Source organism: Vombatus ursinus, unplaced genomic scaffold (assembly GCF_900497805.2).
Source record: "Vombatus ursinus unplaced genomic scaffold, bare-nosed wombat genome assembly UNPS02014945.1, whole genome shotgun sequence".
Taxonomy (NCBI): Eukaryota; Metazoa; Chordata; class Mammalia; order Diprotodontia; family Vombatidae; genus Vombatus; species Vombatus ursinus.
The window spans coordinates 16,071,273-16,091,588 of NW_020954723.1; the positions used below are offsets into that span (position 1 = coordinate 16,071,273).

At 37.4% G+C, this 20,316-nt stretch overlaps 1 protein-coding gene across 4 annotated transcripts in view; it reads left to right on the plus strand.

Annotated features, from left to right (window-relative positions):
- Nucleotides 1-20,316, plus strand: part of STON2 (stonin 2) — a 185,460-nt gene that overhangs the window by 140,361 nt on the left and 24,783 nt on the right. The gene's annotated exons all lie outside the window — the stretch shown is intronic.

The following is a 20,316-nucleotide window of genomic DNA, read 5'->3' on the forward strand; positions in this document are numbered from 1 at the left end:
AGATAGATAGATAGATAGATAGATAGATAGATAGATAGATAGATAGAGATCATAATGTACACACATACATATGTATGCATACACATATAAAGCTAAATGGTACAGTGGATGGAATTCTGATCTTGGAGTCAGGAAGACCTGAGTTCAGATTTGGCCTCTGGGTGACCCTGGGCAAGTCATTTAAGCACTGTTTGCCTCAGTTTCCTCATTTGTAAAATGTGTATAAATAATAGCACCTACCTCCCAGGGTTGTTGTGAGGATCAAATGAGAAAATAATTGTAAAGCACTCAGCACAGTGCCTGGCACATAGTAAGCACTAAATAAATGTTAGCATTTATGATGATGATGATGATGATAGTGATGATGAAGATGTATACACATATACATATGATAAAACTTAAGAGAGATAGTTTTAGAGTACAAAGTCTTAAATGCTAAACCACCAGAAAGTAATCAGCCATTGAAGATTTTTAACCAGAGTGACATTACAAGATCTCTATGTAAGAAAGGTAGCTACAACAGCCATACAATATTATTATACTTTTAGTTATGGAGTGAGAGAGAAGTGTTTACTTTCTGTGCCTTGTTTTTATGGCCCAGGAAGGAAGTTACTATCTAGATTATCTTGGGACACACAAATCCTTGAAAGAAAACTCATTTCCCCTTGTATGTGTTCAGGAAATGTCACTCGGTCTCTAGCAACTAGAGCAGCACTCCATCAACAGATTTGTAGAAATCCCAAAGGAATCATTATAAGCCAGGGTCATGATGATGAATCCCTGTTTTTATCTTTTCCTTCCTATCCTGTAGTTACTGATGCAGGTGGTTTCATACTTTTTAAAAAATATATACTTAATGCTCACCAGTGAATGTGAGTTCTTTTTCTTATCTTCCCATAAATGACAGGTCTTTGATTACCAACATTTTATATTTTAATAGTGAGCAAAAAATTGCTCAAATCAAAGCGAGGGCAGATGCAGATGTACGCCAGGTGCTGCCTTCAAACGCTGCCATGAAAGCAAGCCTGTTTTTTTTTAAATAAATTCTAACATTCTCCTGTAGCAGGAGTCTTGTTAGATCATAGACACTGTCCATCAGTATTTGATGCAACAAGGAAGCACCTATCCTAGGAAAATTCCCAGCAGTCCAGGTCAAGAAATAGATTTTTCAGGGAGCAAGATTTTTTAGAGATTTATGATTCTCACTTAATATAAAGAGAGGAGCAGCATTAGAATTCACAGGGATGTCTTTCCTCAGGCCAATTTTGAAATGATACTAAGAATGACTGTTTGCCAACTACATTTAAATGCCACATAACAGTGATTCTCAAAGTGTAATCTAGGGACTCCTGGTAGTCCCCAGGACCCTTACAGGGGATCTGAAAGGTCAAAATTATTTTAATAGTAATATGTTTAATTTCTAATACAGCAAAGATGAATAGGTATAACCACATAAATAAAAGCTCTTTGGTGGGAGAGAGAAGAGGGGAGAAGATGCTCAGTAATTTTTAAGAGCGTAAAGGGATCCTGAGACCAAAAAGTTTGAGAACTTCTACCCTATGATACATTCTCAAGAATTAGTTTTTAATGATTTCAGATACTGGTGAATGGACCATTATAGCTGATCTATATGTAAGAAAGGGTGAATGTGTAATTGCATTATTGCTCTCTAAATTTTGCCTACAACAACAGTACAGGACTGTTTCCCTCCCCTATTCAACTGAACTATACTAAATTTGTAATACTATTGCTAAATACTTGAGGTGGTCCATTCTTGAAAAGGATTTAGGTGGTCCTAAGTGTATATGTTGTGTGCCCTAGAAATACTTAGCAATAGACCACTTTCTATGATGTTATGATCCAGGGGCATAAATATTTTGTATTTTCTCTTTTAACTTTTTGGGTGTTTAGATGCAGTGCGATGAGTATCCAATGTGGAGGCAGAATGTCTGGCTTTGAGTCCTAGCTATGCAAGTTAAGCTCCATGTGCTTCATTAGCTATATTGGTCAAATGAGGATGATAAGACACTAGTTACTTTATAGGTTTGGAACGAGGAAAGTGTAAAGCCTTAAAATTCTATATAAATGTTAAAAGAAGTTGGTGAATGAAGGGTAAAGGCAGGAAGCTTTCCTCTTTGGGAACTCCATACACCAAAGAAAACACAAGTTGAATTAAAAACAAACAAACAAACAGATAGAGAGAGAGAGAAAGATCTGATCCCTCCTATTCATGTAAGAAGAGACTTTTGAAAGGAAATGGCTTTCACACACTGGCTGTCTTTGGCTACCAGTAAGATTAAACTAAATTCCCCAGGAAATGCCCTGCATACAGGAAGCAAATGATTCTATTTTAAGGAGTGAAAGGGGGCACAATGATCCACATTTCAGGGCTGTGTCACAGGAGGCCAAGGAGCTTTAGATTTGAAAATAGAAATCTTAGACCCATCACCTCATCCCTTGTTAGCTGAAGCCCTGTGCTCTTAAATGTCGATAGGAATCAGACACTGCTGGTAACTGGTGAAGCTGACTTCCCCACAGACTAAGCAAATTCTATTTGCTTTTCTTGTAATGAAAATATGGCAACATTCTCCTTCCGCAGCTATAAGTTTGTGTTTGATCATCTCAGTATTTATGTTCATGAAAAGAAGTTCTTTTTTCCCGTATAATGAGAAATTAGAACTGTGACTCACCCAAAAAAAAATTTAAAAATATAGCCTCTAAAACAAATTGACACAAATATGAAGTGTATTGGAATAAACTTATGGAATTGTATAAGCCTGGCATGTGCTTGAAAGCCCTGGTTGACCTCTTGTGAGACAGAGTGTTCAACCTCTGCTCTTGGCTTCTGCTGCACAGAGCAGTCATTCATTAGCATCTTGTCAGCCTTAGATGGATGAGAGAGTGTCAGAGGATCATTTCCCTTCTTTTTTCCTGTTATCTGGGTTAATTTCATTCATCTTTCTCAAAAAAATTTCTATCTGTCTGATTCTTTCTGTCAATCCATTATTTTGTCTCTGGGAAAGTTCTTAGAAAGGTCACAACTTTGGTAAATTTGATACTTAAACCCTTGGTACACAGAACACTATTTTGTATGTGCAGGTTTGGGTTTAACTTATCTCTACTGAAATCCATATTCTAAGACGTTTGCTGACTTTCTGTGTTTTTCCCTTAATACTTCTTAGACCTAGTAAAGTCACTACTCTGAAGTCTTCAATGGTTCTCTATTGCCTCCAAAATAAAGTTCTGTTTCCTCTGCCTAGCATACAAGGTCTTCCACAATCTGGTGCTACTTTTTTTTTCAACTGGGGTATCCCATAGAAATACCATCCATTTATGACAGCCATGCTAGTTTATTCTCTCTCTATCCTCCAACTATGCCTTTGCATACAGTGCTCCCCATGCTTAGAATATCATTCACACTTTCCTTTACCTGTTGAATTTCTACCCATCTTTTAAATTGTAGGAAAGTGGTGGGTTAGAATCAAGAGTTGGGAGTGGGGGGACAAGGCTCCACTGAAATCAGTTTTCTTTCTTTCTTTCTTTCTTTCTTTCTTTTTTTTTTTGGTTAGGCAATGGGGTTAAGTGACTTGCCCAGGGTCACACAGCTAGTGTTATGTGTCTGAGGCCGGATTTGAACTCAGGTACGCCTGAATCCAGGGCCGGTGCTCTATCCACTGCGCCACATAGCTGCCCCTGAAATCAGTTTGCATTGGGGCAGATTGAGACTTAAGGAAGAAAGCTTTTATTGCACTCAAACCCAAGTATGATTATGAGGATCGTTCCTCTAAGCATGCTTTGAAGAGTAGGTAGGAAGCAGGCAAGATGATTTTCTTTCTTTTTTAAAAAAAAATTTTAAGAGTAGTTTATTTTTTCCAATTACATGTAAAGATAATTTTTTACATTCATTTAAATTATTTTAATGGTATTTTATTTTTCTTCCCAATTAAATGTCAAAACAATTTTTTGCATTCATTGCTATAATATTTTGAATTCCAATTTTTTCTGCCTCCCTTATCTCCCTTCTCCTGAAAATGCTGGGCAGTTTGATATAGGTTATATACATGCTATCATGTAAAACATATTTTCATACTAGTCACAGTTATGAAAGAACAAACAGATCAAAAGGATAAAAATCACAAAAAAGAATAAAGTAAATGAAAAAAGTATGCTTTGATCGGCATTCAGAATCCATCAGTTCTTTATCTGGATGTGGATGGCATGTTCCTTCATGAGTCCTTTGTATTTGTCTTGGATCATTGTGTTACTAAGAAGAGCTAAGTCATTCATATTATATTATCTTACAATGTTGCTGATACTGTGTACAGTGTTTTCCTGGTTCTGCTGATTTCACTTTGCATCAGTTCATACAAGTCTTTTCCAAGTTTTTTCTGAAATCTGCATGTTCATCATTTCGTATTGCACAATATTATTCCATTACATTCATATACCACAGCTTGTTCAGCTATTCCCCAATTTGATGGGAGTCCCCTCAGTTTCCAATATTTTGCTACCATGAAAATGGCTGCTATAAAGATTTTTGCACATATAGATCCTTTTCCCTTTTTTATGATCTCCTTGGGATACAGGCCTAGTATTGGTATTGCTTGGTCAAAGGGTACGCACAGTTTGGTGGCCCTTTGGGCATAGTTCCAAATTGCTCTCCAGAATGCTTAGATAAGTTCACAACTCCACCAGCAGTGCACTAGTGTCCCAGTTTTTCCACATCCTCTCCAATATTTGTCATTTTTTTGTCATAATTAGCCAATTTGATGGGTATGAGGTAGGACCTCAAAATTGTTTTTTTTTTTTGCCTTTCTTATTTCTCCCTTTATTTGTGAAAATAAATATTTTCTCCATCCTACCTTTCCCAAATTTAAAAGAAAAATAAAATCCTTATAACAAATTTGCTTAGTCAAAACAAATTTCCATATTGTCTATGTCCAAAAATGTTTCTGTCTTCTCATTCTGCATCTTGAATCCATCAATTCTCTGTCATCATTGGTCCTTTAGAAACAGGGAGGGTGCTTGTTTCAACCAGAGCTTTTAAGCCTATCCAAATTGTGCTCACTTTACTCTGTATCAGTTCATACAAATCTTCACAGGTTTCTCTGAATCTAACCCTTTCAGCATTTCTTACAGCACAGTAGTATTCCACTGCATTCACATACCATAATTTGATAAGCCATTCCCCAAACTTACTCTCTAAATTTCCAGTTCTTTGCTATTACAAAAAGAACTGCTACAATTATTTTTATACATATGAATCCTTTTCCTCCTTCTTTGATCTCTTTGAGGGTATTGGCCTATTAGAGATATCACAGGGACAAACACTGTATCATTGACTTTCCTATGTTCTATGTGTTACTACCAACGTGTCTCCAGTGTTATCTCTCCCTTACCTGTCTGGGTCCCTTTGTTTCTGTCATTCTCCATGTTTGGAATCTGTTTTCCCCCCATCCCCTTTTCCTATCCTCATCCGCTGAAGCTTTTTCCTTCCCTCAGCACAAAATTTAATGGTACCTCCAAAATGAAGCCTTCTGTGATACCCCCTTCCTTCCAGACAAAAGTGATCTGTCCCTCTTAAAATTTCTCATAGTATGTTCTGTGACCCCCCTTTGTGAATGTCAGTGTCCCCTAAATCATGGTTATTCCTATACTTGTCTAAACCCACACATTACACTGAAGGCTCCTTAAGAACAGGACTTGCACCATACAAATCTTTATATCATGAACACCTTCCATATAAATAGGCATTTAATCAATCTTTGTTAAACTCAATCTGTCTTTTACATGAAAAAATTGATTCGCATAGAGAAATTTAAGTGATTTGTCAGTGGTCACATAGCTATAGCTAGTAAATTTTTGAGTCAGGTCTCAAACAGGGGCAGCCAGGCAGTGTAGTACATAGACCACTGCTCCTGGAGCCAGGAAGACCTGAGTTCAAATCTGATCTCAGACACTAGCTGTGTGACCCTAGGCAAGCCATTTAACTTCTGTTTGCTTCTGTTTTCTTATCTGTAAAATGAGGATAATAATAGCACCTACCTACTAGGGTTGTTGTGAGGACCAAAGGAGATAATAATTGGAAACTGCTTAGCACAATACCTGGCACATAGTAAATTCAGTGCTCTTTCCACTAAACATTGACTCTTAGAGAACATCCAGGCCATACTCCCCATTTTACAGATGGGGAGACTAAGTTAAGTAATGTGCCCAAATTCATGTCACCATCTCAAAGTTCTTCATTTTCTCTCATATGAATCAGTCACACTGTCATTTCGGCTAAGGCTTCAGTCCTTTCTCTCTCCACTGTATTCTTTTTTTTTTAATTTTTTTTATTTTTAACAAGTGTTTTTAAAACTTCGGGTTACAAATTTTCTCCCTCACTCCCTCCCCACCCACCCTCACTGAAAAGGCAAGCATCTCGATACAGGTTATAGATGTGTAGTCATGCAAAACACTTCCATAGCAGTCATGTTGTGAAAAACTAAGTATATTTCCCTTCATCCCATCCTATCCCCCATTTATTCTAGTCTGTTTTGACCCCATCCCTCCTCAGAAGTGTTTGCTTCTGATTATCCCCTCCCTCAATCTTCCTTCCCCTTTATCAACCCCCTGCTCTCTTGTCCCCTTCCCTCCCCCACCTTCCTGCAGAGTAAGATAGATTTCCATACCCCATTGTGTATGTTATTCCCTCCTTAAGCCAAATCCCATGAGAATAAGATTCACTCATTCCCTCTCACCTTCCCCCATCTCCCCTCCAATGTAAAAGTCCCTTCTTGTCTGTTTCATGTGAGATATTTTACCTCATTCCACTTCTCCCTTTCTCCTTCTCCCAGTATAATCCTCTCCCACTCCTTAACTCTATTTTCCAGATATCCCTTCATCCTCAACTCACCCTGTGTCCTCTATCTATCTATCTATGCAAACATATAATTTTTTCCCTCCCACTACCCCAATACTGACAAAGGACTCATGAGTTACAAATATCGTCTTTCCCTGCAGAAATGTAAACAGTTCAACCCCAATAAGTCTCTTATGATTTCTCTTTCCTGTTTACCTCTTCCATGTTTCACTTGAGTCTTGTATTTGAAAGTTAAATTTTCTATTCAGCTCTGGTCTTTTCCACAGGAATGCTTGAAAGTCCTCTATTTCATTGAATGACCATTTTTTACCCTGAAGGATTATACTCAGTTTTGCTGGGTAGGTGATTCTAGGTTGTAGTCTTAATTCCTTTGCCCTCCGGAATATCATACTCCATGCCCTCCGGACCCTTAATGTAGAAGCTGCTAAATCTTGTGTTATCCTGATTGTGTTTCCACAATACTTGAATTGTTTCCTTCTGGCTGTTTGCAATATCTTCTCCTTGACCTGGGAATTCTGGAATCTGGCTACAACATTCCTAGGAGTTTTCCTTTGGGGATCTCTTTCAGGAGGTGATTGGTGGATTCTTTCAATTTTTATTTTGCCCTCTGGTTCTAAAATAGCAGGGCAGTTTTCCTTGATAATTTCTTAAAAGATGATGTCTAGGCTCTTTTTTTGATCATGGCTTTCAAATAGTCCAATAATTTTTAAGTTCTCTCTCCCGGATCTATTTTCCAGGTCAGTTGTTTTTCCAATATTTCACATTCTCTTCTATTTTTTCATTCCTTTTGATTAGTATTACAGTGGCTTGATTTCTCGAATTGTCCCTCTCTTCCAATTTCTCCATTCTAATTTTTAAGGAAGTATTTTCTTCAGTAAGCTTTTGGACTTGCTTTTCCATCTGGCTAAGTTTGCTTTTAAGGACATTCTTCTCCTCATTGGCTTTTTGGACCTCTTTTGCCATCTGGGTTAGGCTATTTTTTAAGGTGTTATTTTCTTCAGTATGTTTTTGGGCCTCCTTTAGCATCACTCTCAGTTTTTCCTCTACTTCTCTTACTTGCTTCTCAGAATCCTTTTTGAGCTCTTCTATGGCCTGGGACCAATTCATATTTTTCTTGGAGGCTTTGGATGTAGAAGCTTTGGCTTCGTTGTCTTCTTCTGGTTGTATGTTTTAATCTTCTTTGTCATCAAAGTAAGATAATATAGTCTGACTCTTTTTGTGCTGCTTGCTCATGATCCCAGCCAATTACTTGAGTTACAAACTATTTGTTAAGGTAGGAGTCTGTTTCCAGTGTGGAGAATGTACTGTCCTAAGCTTCAGGGGTTTTGTGCAACTCTGTTCAGAAATACTTGTAGGGACCTGTAAATTTTCAGTTCTTCCAAGGTGGTATGATCAAGGGCAAGGTGTTTACTCCTTTCCTGACCTGTACTCTGGTCTACAAGCACTCTTTTCTGTCTTGGAACTGTGAGGAGGGTTTCCTCTCCACAGCCACTACAAGCTCCACCAGACCAGCACTCCTCCTCGCCCTAAGTCCACCACCCAGAACTGTGACCGAGATCCAAGCACGGGCAAAGCAAGAGAATCCTGCACCAGCAGAGAGTTTCCTGAAATCCCCTTCTCATCAGCCACTCAATTCCCCCTCTGTCTGTGGGCTGGGAGCTCAGGAGGGCCGCTCATGCTCGGGACTTGGGCTGAGACCTAGCTCCTTCTTTCACCACAGTCACATACTTTTCCCACTGACCTTCTAAGTTGTCTTTGGCGTTCCTGGGTTGAGAAGTCTGGAAACCACCACAGCTCCCCGTGATTCAGTCCTCTGAGCCCTGCTCCAGGATCGCTGCGGCCTACCCGCCCACACCAAACTGCACTCCTCTACCAGCCTGGCGCGATATACCTTTCCAATCATTCAGGCTGTCTTGGACTGGAAATTTGTTTCACTCTGTCTTTTTGTGGGTTCTGCTGCTTTAGAATTTGTTTAGAGCCATTTTTATAGGTATTTGGAGGGGTTTGTGGGAGAGCTTAAGCAAGTCGCTGCTTTTATTCTGCCATCTTGGCTCCGCCTCCTCAAAATTGTTTTAATTCACATTTTTCTAATCAGAAGTAATTTAGAGCACTTCTTTATATGGCAGGGTAATTCTCATCCAAGGATAGTCATGCTTTACATTTTTTTTTTGTAGTCACTTTATGTGAGAGGAGGCTTTCCTGTCTGATTCACAGAGTGATATGAAGTGTCTGCGTCTTTGACCTATAGCTAAAGAAGTACAGAAGTAGTATCTGTTCTGATTAGCTCCTCCAGGTGCTTTTGAAGATGTCTTCAGTCCAGTATTGGAGGGCAGGGAAAGCTCTGATTGATCATATGACAAGCTAGTTAAATTTCTACTGACCTGTTTCCCAGTATTCCATAATGGAAAGAGTTGTTGTTGTTGAGTCATTTTATTCAATCATGTCTGACTCTTTGTGACCCCATTTGAGATTTTCTTGGCAGATATTAGAGTGGTTTCCTATTTTCTTCTCTAGCTCATTTTACAGATGAGAAAACTGAGGCAGACAGGGTTAAGTGACTTGCCATGGGTCACATAGCTAGTGAGTGTCTGAGGCTGGATTTGCTCAGGACGATGAGTCTTCTTGACTCCAGGTCCAGTGTTCTATCCACTGGAAAGAGTAGTGGAATTGAAATTTAAAATCTGGGTTCAGTTATTTTAATAGCTGTGTGACACTGCACACGTCCTTTTCACATATCTGAGCCTCGATTGACTCTGTAAGATGGGAATAACTATATTTAAGTCAATTGCCTCACAGGGTTGTGATGAGACTCAGGGAAATAGTATGAATTGTAACCACGATGGATGGTAGTGTGAAAATGATATGGAATGGCCCAAAATGGAGAGATATTGAAGACTATGTCATGAGACAAGTAAATCTGGTTAGCATTAACATTGTCACTTTTGGGGGAGGAAGAGACCTGTGATTTCACTGGTTTATGGAATTCCCTCTACCAATGCAAACATCCATCCTTGCTCTGCAGCTTTTAATCTTACAGAGTTATCTGGGGCATTAAGAAGTTAAGTGTCTTGTGCATAGTCACATAGCCAATATTCAGTCAGTCATTAAGCACCTGCTATGTGCCAGCTACTGTACTAAGTGCTGAGGATGCAAAAAGAGGCAAAAGACAGTACCTGACATTGAGGAGCTCAGAATTTAATGAGGGAGATAGTGAACAAACAAATATGTACAAATAAGCCATATACAGGATAAATAGGAAATAACTAATAAAGGGAAGGCATTAGAATTAAGAGGAATTTGGAATACTTCCAGTAAAAGGTGGGATTTTAGTTGGGACTTGAAGGAAGCCAGGAGGCAGAGATGAGTAGGACAGCATTTCAGACATAGGGGCCAGCCAGAGAAAATGCCCAGAGCTGACAGATGTAGTGTCTTGTTCATGGAACAGCCAGGAGGCCAGTGTCCCTGAATCAGAGTATGTGTTGGGGAATAATGTGTAGGAAGACTGGAAAGAAGGGTAGGGAGGAAAAGAAGAGATGGGAATAAACATTTATGTAGCACCTACTATGTGCCAGTCTCTGCGCTAAATGCTTTTTATAAATACTATCTCATTTGATCCTCACAATAACCCTGCAAGGTAAGTACTATTATTTATACCCATTTTAGAGCTGAGGAAACTGAAGCAAATAGAGATTAAATGATATGCCCAGGGTCATATCACAGACAGTAAGTGTCTCAGGGCAGATTTGAACTCAGGACTTCCTGACACCAGGACCACTGCTCTATCCTTTGTGACACCTGCTGCCTCAAGGCTAAGTTATGAAGGGCTTTGAATGCCAAAAAAGATTTTGTGTTTCATCTTTGAGGTGATATGGAACTACTGGAGATTATTGATTAGGAGTTGGGTGGGGGGGAGTGCGTAACATGGTCAGACACACATTTTAGGAAAATCACTTTGGTGGCTAAGTATGTATATGAGTTAGAGGCAGACTTTGAATATAGGTCTTTCTGATGCTGAGGCCAATTCTCTATCTAACATGCAATAGTGATTCTCTTTAAATAACATTCAAGTAAGCATTTCCTGTGTCTATAGAAGTACTATAGAAGGCTATAGCAGTAGACCTTGTGTCCATTTAAACAGCAATGGTTTATGAAAATTCTGGGTATTCCAGTTGCAGTAGCAAATGTGGAAAAACTTAGTAAATTAATCAACAGTAAACAGTCCCTTACTTTGTGTTTTATTATACCAAATAAATCAGATTACACTTGATAAGGTCATTGTGAGAGATCTGATAGATTCACAAATGTAGATGGTTCACTGCCCACAGTCAGAACACTATTGTGATCATTGGTTTGCTAGTATCCCAAGTAATATGAGTATGTATGTACTGATATGTACACACACATATATTTGGCTTACTTTTAGTTCTAGAAATATTCAGTATGTCCTCAGAATACACAATCCCCAAGAGAGACTCAAGTTTTTTGGTTTTTTTTTGGTTGTTGTTGTTATTAGGTTCTAACCATGGTCATGTTGCCATCATAAAAGTGGCTAGAGGAAACCCTTAGAGGAAGCCAACTTAGAGGCTCCTGTCACCTGGAAAAGAAGTACACATGTGAATTGTTTGGGGATGAGGGTGGTAATTATTAGGAAATGCCAGTGTAGAAAGTCGTGTAGATTAAAGGAAATAATGCCAGAGATATTTTTGGTTCACTTTGTGAACTGACTGCTCATTATTTCTCACTCGGGGTGTAGCTGACACAGTTGAATGGCCTGGCCACAGAACTGTTGAATTTGACCTGGATATCAATAGCCCTACAGACTGAATTCAGTTCAAGAAATGTTTATTGAGCATCTGATATATTTTTTTTTGGAGGTAAGCATGTAATATTTTTTAAATTTTAAACATTTTATTTAAAGTTTTGAGTTCCAAATTCTATCACTCCCCCCGCTTTAGATGGTAAGCAATCAAATATAGGCTATACATGTGCAATCATGTAAAACATTTCCATATTAGTCATTTTGAACAAAAAGATTTGAATAACAAAAAGAATGAGGGAAAGAAAGTGAAAAATAGCATGTCTCTGTCTGTATTCAAACAATATCAGTTCTTTCTTTGGAGGTGTATGGTTTGTTTCCTCATGGATTGTCTTGGATCATTGTATTGCTGAGAATAGCTAAGTCATTCACAGTTGATCATCATAAAGTATTGTTGTTCCTATGTACAACATTCTCCTGGTTCTGTTCACTTCGCTATGCATCCATTCATGTAATTCTTTCCAGGTTTTTCTGAAATCATCTTGCTTGTCATTTCTTATAACCCAATAATATTCCATTACAATTATATACCATGGCTTGTTTAGCCATTTCCCAAATGATGAACATCCCTTCAATTTCCAATTCTTAGCCACCACAAAGAGAGCTGCTGTAAATATATTTTGTACAAAAATGTCCTTTTCCCTTTTTTTGGATGTTTTGGGATATAGACCTACTAGTGGTATTGCTGGATCAAGGGGTATGCACAGCTCCAAATTGTTCTCCAGGATCGTTGGATCAGTTCACAACTCCATCAACAATACATTAGCATCCCAGTTTTCCCACATCCTCTCCAATGTCCAACATTTCCTTTTTTGTCATATTAGTCAATCTGGTAATGTGAGGTGGTACCTCAGAATTATTTTAATTTGCATTTCTCTAATCAGTAGTGATTTAGAGCATTTTTTTCATATGACTATAGATAGTTTTGATTTCTTTGTTTGAAAACTATCTGTTCATATCTTTGACCATTTATCAATTGGGGAATGACTTGCATTTTTATAAATTTGACTCAGTTCTTTATATATTTGAGAAATGAGGCTTTTATCAGAGATATTTGTTGAAATTTTTTCCCCCAGTTTTCTGCTTTCCTTATCATTTCGGTAGCATTGGTTTTGCTCATGCAAAAATTTTTAATTTTATATAATCAAAATTATCTTTTTACTTTTTGTAATGTTCTCTATATCTTCTTTGGTTCTAAATTCTTCTCTTATCTATAAATCTGACAAACTATTCCATACTGTCTTAATTTGCTTGTGGTATCACCCTTTGTGTGTAAATCATGTACCCATTTTGACCTTATCTTGATATATGGTGTAAGATGTTGGTTTATACCTAGTTTTGTGCCATGCTGTTTTCCAATTTTCCTAGGAGTTTTTGTCAAGCAATGAGTTTTTGTTCCAAAAGTTTGGATCTTTGGGTTTATCGTATATTAGATTACTGTGGTCATTTACTATAATGTAATTTGTACCTAATCTACACCACTGATGCACCACACTGTTTCTCAGTCCATACCAGATTGTTTTGATAATCACTACTTTACAATACAGTTTGAGACCTGGTATGGCTAGACCACCTTTTTTCTCATTTTTTCACTGATTCCCTTGATATTCTTGAGCTTTTGTTCTTCCAGATGAATTTTGTTATTATTTTTTCTAGGTCTATAAAATAATTTTTGATAGTTTGATTGGTGTGGTACTGAATAAATAGATTAATTTAGGTCAAATTATCATTTTTATTATATTGGTTCAGCCTACTCATAAGCAATTAATATTTTTCCAGTTGTTTAGATCTGACTTTATTGGTGTGAAATAAAAAGTTGTGTTTACATAGTTCCTGGATTTGTCTTGGCAGGTAGATGCCCAACTATTTCGTATTGTCTACAGTTATTTTAAAATAGAATTTCTCTTTCTATCTGTTGCTGCTGGACTTTGTTGGTAATATATAGAAATGCTAATGATTTGTGTGCATTTATTTTGTATCCTGAAATTTTGCTAAAGTTGTTAATGATTTCAAGTAGTTTTTTTAGTTGATTCTCTAGGATTTTCTAATATAACATCATATCTTCTGTAAAGAGTGATAGTTTCGTTTCCTCATTGCCTACTCTAATTCCTTTAATTTCTTTTTCTTCTCTTATTGCTATAGCTAACATTTCTAGTACAATATGAAATAATAGAGGTGATAACAGGCCTCCTTGCTTCACCCCTGATTATATTGGAAAGACTTCTAGTTTATCCTCATTACAGATAATGCTTGCTGAAGTTTTAGATAAATAGTACTTATCATTTTAAGGTAAGCTCCATTTACTCCTGTGCCTTCTAGTGTTTTTAATAGGAATGAGTACTGTATTTTGTCAGAGGCTTTTTCTACATCTATTGAGATAATCATATTATTTCTGTTGGTTTTGTCATTGATATGGTCAATTATGCTGATAGTTTTCCTAATATTGAACTCCCCCTGCATTCCTGGTATAAATCCCACTAGGCTGTAGTGTATGATCCTTGTGATATATTGCTGTAATCTCTTTGCTAGTATTTTATTAAAAATTTTTGCATCAATACTCAGGGAAATTGGTCTATAATTTTCTTTCTCTGATTTGGCTTTTCATGGGTTTAGGTATCAGCACCATATTTGTGTCATAAAAGGAATTTGGTAGGACTCTTTCACCTATTTTTTCAAATACTATATAGTATTGGAATTAATTGTTCTTTAAGTGTTTGGTAGAATTTGCTTGTGAATCCATTTGGTCCTGGGGATTTTTTCTTAGGAAGTTCATTGACGCATTGTTCAATTTCTTTTTCTAAAATTGGGTTATTCCATCTGGTATATTCTAGACCCTACAAAGAACTACACAGATAGGTAAGAAAGCACCTACCCTCAAGAAGTTTCCAGTCTAGTAGAGGAACTAAAAATTCCAGAGTGTGACGTTTTGTTAGAAGCATAGCCAAGCACATCTTCATAATAGGAATTCCAAGAGCTGTGGCCCCATTCTTCGTCCCCACTCTGCCACCATAAATAAACATCAGCCTAAATTCACATATCCCACTGTCAAAAGTCAAAACCACCCAAGATAAAATTTTTTTTAAAGTACCCAATTCATCAATAGCTAGTGCCAAGCTGTCTGACAACCTTTCACACCTGTATAATTATGCCATCATGTCTCATAAGTAAGCTCCAGTTTTGAATGAATGAATGCATGAAGAAAAAAGCATTTATTGAGTGTTTACTATGTTTGTATTCCCATTGCTTACTGTGGTAAGAAATACAAAAGGAAATGTAGTCTGTACCTTTAAGGAACATGCATTCTTCAGATTTTTTTTCAATTATCAAGTATTAATTTTTTTTCTCTCACCTTTCCCCCATCCCCACTAAAAAGAAAGAAAAAAGTCCCTATATTACATAAGCAGAGTCAAGCAGAACATACCCACATTAGTCATATCCAAAAATGAATTTCCTATTTTGCATGTTGGTCTGTTATCTCTGTATCATGGATAGTGTTCTTTATGAGTCCTGGAATCATGAGTGTTTATTAGTTGATCAGAGTTTCTAAATCTTTCAAAATTTTTTGTTTTTGTACTATTATTAATGTTACAATATAAATTATTCTTTTGTTTCTGCTCTCTTCACTCTACATCAATTCAAGTCTTTCCTTGTCTTACGGGCTTACATTCCAATAAAGGGAGAGGAGTGGTGGCTCGGGAAAGGGGTTTTAATCTGGGAAGTCATAGAAATTGAGTGCCATTTTTCAGTGAAATCTTTATGTTTTCCAACACAAACTCTGTTGTGGGCTGATCATATGTCCAAATTCTCTGCCTCTGACCACTTTGGCCTCTGCTGTGCTGTACCTCCTAGGGATTGATCAGAGGAAAGGATTAGGTGCTGGGTCAAAAAAGGAGTTGGCCTTGGGGTGAGTGGAGCAAAACAAAGAGAGAAAGAGGCATCAACTTTTTAAAGTTTATGTGTTTTAAGAAGTATGAGTCTTAGAGTTTTGAAAATCAATAAAAGTGTGCCTCTGACTAGTAGATATACATCACCTGAGAGTTTTCCTACATTTGTCTATTTTAGGATTTTTCTGGAGAGGATGAAGAGAGCTGATGACGAGAATTTTGCATTACATTAGAGAGTTAAGATTTTTCTTTTTTGAAGATCCACTCTATGTATAACACATGATCAGTCAGTTGCTCCAGTGAGATAAAAATGAAATAGTAGGCAATAGTCTCTATTCTCATTGTTACCGTAATCTAAAAGGATGACAGGAAATATACATGAAAATGATAGCAATTCTATATAACAGTTTCCTCATCTGTAAAATGAGGCAATTGACAAGGTGAAGGAAAAGGAGTAGACAAGGTAAAGCAAACACCTAGGGAGAAACAACATTTAGGGTGAGATATAATGAGAGATATTTCAAAAACAAATGTATGCATTTTTATTGTGAGAAAATTTGGATCTTCATGACAGCCAGGTATTTTTTTTTGATAAGTCAGGTAGCACCTATATAGTGACAGTATTTCCCAAATCCCAAATCAAGACACATGACCTGGCAAATGGCATTTATTTTTCAGAACTGCATTTTAAAAGTCCATTTTTTTTTCCTTTAAATTAGGATTGTCTTGGAAAATCTGGAACATACAGTTGCATTACTCCCATATCAAAAATGAAGCTCAAAACATCAGGTGGACAGTAATACACAAGAGAATTAATTTTCAGACCTTGCCAAGAACAGACAAATATTTTGTCCTACCCCTGAGATTTGAACTAAGCAACTTCTAATATTTCTTAAAGTTCTGTCATCCTGTGAGTCTTAAATAAGTAGTAATCTAGTACAAGCTTGTTTTCCATGTGAATGGTTAATTTTGTAGTTTCTTTCTTTTTTTTTAAATTTCAAGGGATCTGCAATCACTCAAGTATCTGACAATTAGGTTTCTCTACCTGCCATTTCTCTGAGGACTCTGAAACCATACAGGATTTTATGTTGCCTTGCTCATTTAGTAGACACTCAAACATTTGGTGATTCTTCATGGACTTGAAAACAATTAAATGTCTCACTTGATTTTATTTTGAAAGAATATAAACTTTTAACAGATCCTGACTAAGCTTGAATATTCCCACCAATTTCCCTTGGAGTTGCATCTGTAAAGTCAGTAGAACCTGCTTGAGTGGTTGAGGCTGGAGCAATAACTTTATAGTAGACATCTCACATCTTTAGTACTCATTAGCAGTCTGGTGCACATTAAGCTGAATTTGGGAGCCATGGAGAGGAAGGGAAGGAACAGATGATGATTAAAATGTTGTGATTATGGAATAAATATGTAAATAGAATAAGGTGGAGTTGTGGCTTAGTTCTGAAGAGAGACATTTTAGGTTGATTTCCTCTGAGGGAGAAGGGAATGGCCATCTTCTGACCTGTTTTCATTTTCATTCTCTACTATTTTCCTCTACCAGGCCTAGACGTATAAGGAGATTCTAACAAGCTGCTGTATCCAGGTAGCCTATGTCAGAACTGTTTATTTTATTCCCAGGAATTACTAGTAATTTCTTGAAGGTCTTGGAAGTCCTCATCCTTGCCTCAAGGAATGGCTTATTTTAAAGAACGTTGCAAACCAATGTCTGTTATTAAATAGCAGGGTAGTTTTGTAATAAGAAGTAGATAGTTTTGAGGCACTTTTTCATTTAAAAAAAAGAACGCCTCTCCAAGACTCATTCATGAGAGAATGGATTTTCTTTTCTTCAGAAGTTTCACTTACTTTGACTATTTAACAACTGAACATCCTGATCTTTAGATAAGGACATCCCAAGTTATTGTTCTGGGCTGATTGTGACCTCACAAAGATAGGAGTTGAGTTTCAGTCAGCTCATAGGAAGGAGTGAAACTGTCAAAGGACATGATTATTTATGTCAGTTAAAGAAAAAAATAGGCATAAGCCTCAAAAATAAACAAACCATTCGTATTTCCTCCTCTAAGTTTCAGGAGACTTTTCGTGTAAAGGCTTTGCATGGGACTTAATTTCTTACAATGCTCGGGGCCAAGAGAGCATCTCCTAGAGGTCTTTGTGTGAGCCTATACCATGGTGATGTCACCAGGAAGGACCCTGTTTGATAAGGAGGCTTTACAAGGCAAGAGGCTTAAAAAGCACGACTGCACACCGAAGAGAGAAGGAGGCATAAGCACACAGGAGTGGGAGAGATCGCATAGAATGTTGGGCCATGGAGTCCCCAAATCCTAATGTCACTTATGGACCATGATGACTCCTGATTCACAGTGAGGACTTTAAACTTTCAGCCTACCCCACTGGAATCCTGGGAAAGATACTGTCAAAGGCAGACAACACAACACTCTAGGCATTTCCCACCGAGACTGTGAGTTCTGAAGTGGCTGTCCTCTGTTACTGTGCCAGAGAAGAGGGATTGAAGGGGAATTAAATTATAACTTCCCTGGGGGGAACAGGTGATTGTCAGCCCTTTGTGTATGTATGTGTACAGATATTTGCCAACTTGTTTCTCTTCCTTGTTGTTTATATTGTTTTGTGTCAATTAAATGTTTTTGCTATTGGATTTATGTGTCTTTGGTCTAGCAAAAGAGTAATACATCAGATGGGGGCTCAGGCCCATGAATTGAAATTATCCCAAACTAGCCACACTGAACCTGGATGTAGCTACATTTAAAATTGTAAGATGTCAAAAAACTTTTCAGTGGAACCTATTACTTGGTGACATTTAAAGAAATTTTGTTTTACAGTGGATAACATTGTTTTACAGTCTCGTTCAGTTTGAAATGGAGGACTTTTTTTGTTATATTCAGAAAGTATGTAATAGGAAAGATGGAAAATTGTTTTCATGAATGAGATTTTCACAAATCACTTGTCATGTCATATATGTAATCCTTTTAGGGAAATTATCCATAGCATCATCAGTAAGCCAGCCCCCCAAGGAAGATTAATCTTGCTTTTGAAAATCTATAAGCAAAGGAGTGGCCTCAAGCTCAACAGAGTGGGACAAATCCCTAGAAAACTGGGTGTGACCACTTACTTGGCAAAGGCTATAAAGTAATGTGAGATCTGATGGGTGGAAACTGGGATTAAGAGACAAAGAAGACATGAAGAAAAGCATGAAATCTATAAGCATTTTTATTTTTGTACTTTTCATTAATGTGACACTAGTTTCTGAGATTCCTAGCCACAGTGGTTAAGTTATTGGTCAATGAAACTGCTATGGTAGACCCAGGAATTCTATTTAGGGCTTTAAAACAGAAAGCTAGGAACTAATAACTTTCTTTGATTCCCAAGCTCTTTTTCCTATTTGTATACCTTTTGGAGAGCACAATAACCAAGGTTTCTACATATCCAGCTGAAAAAATGAGACAAATCATAACATTACATCACACAGGAATTCTAGGCCTTATTTTAAAATACTTTGTAATTCTTATAAGATTTCACGATTATTAGATATTGTTTTTCATTATTGTGTATATATTTAGATTGATAGATGTATAAATTATGTACATGTATGTGTACCAGTTTTTACTTTCAAAAATAACTATTGATGGCAATTGCTACCTAGACACAAAAATGAGTGAGTATGACTTGAAAGACCAGTGTATGGCCTGTGGTGGCATATACTTATCATCCCTGCCATGGGGATTGGCTAAGGCTTCTGGTTGATTCTTGGAGCTCATAAGTTCTGCACTGAAATAGGGCTGAAGTTAATCGAGTGACTAGCTTTAATTCTGAGCCCCCAGGGAGGGTCGCTAGCCTTCGTAAGGAGGGATAAACCAACTCAGATTAAAGCTTCTGCGACGAACAGTATTGGAATTGACCTAAATGTGGCTACTACATTTTCAGCCATGGTAAGCAAAAGAGACCCAATCTCAAAAAACAAAACAAAACCCACACATAGGATGAATGTGAAAACAGTAATCTTGTCCAATAGTATATTATACTATTAAATTTGTGAGGCTAGATATCCTTCGCCATGAAGCTATAACAAGTTATTTTTAAAAAAATATTTATTGCACTACTACAGTCATTTCAGATATCTAGCAGTCTAGTTGTATTCTGTTCCTCTTCAATCCTAAGTCATCACCAGTAGAGTGTTTTGGATGACCACAGTAGAAACCACAGCACTCACTAGAGTACTGGAAAGGTAGGACCAGTGCTGGCTCAAGGAAGAATTGTGATGCGGGTAGGGCTTGTTTTCATCCTGTGCCACTTTCATTCCTGTCTTTTAATGTCTCCTCTATGGTGCTCTTTCAGTCCAAAGCCTCTTTCCTTTCATCTATTGCCTCATTTCCTCAGGACTCTTCAGGATACACTAACTAATCTCACAATTTGTGTCAAGGTGTTATTAACTACTCTCAGTTTAAACATGTTACCTCTCTTTGGTAATGTTTATATTTTACCAAGTGTCTTCAGTTGTGATCCAAAGTGATATTCTAGGCTGAAAATTTGAAGTGTTTCGGCCAGAGGTAGGTGAAACTTCCTTAGGCAGAAGGAACTTTTGGTACCACTTTAAATCATATCACATAAATGGCTTCTATTCCACTTTCCAGCAAGGTCAGTCCAGAAAAGAACAGAAAAAAAAGGAGAGAGGATAGGGAATAGCAGTGGGGAGTGGGAGGCATAAGGAGGGGAATGTTGCA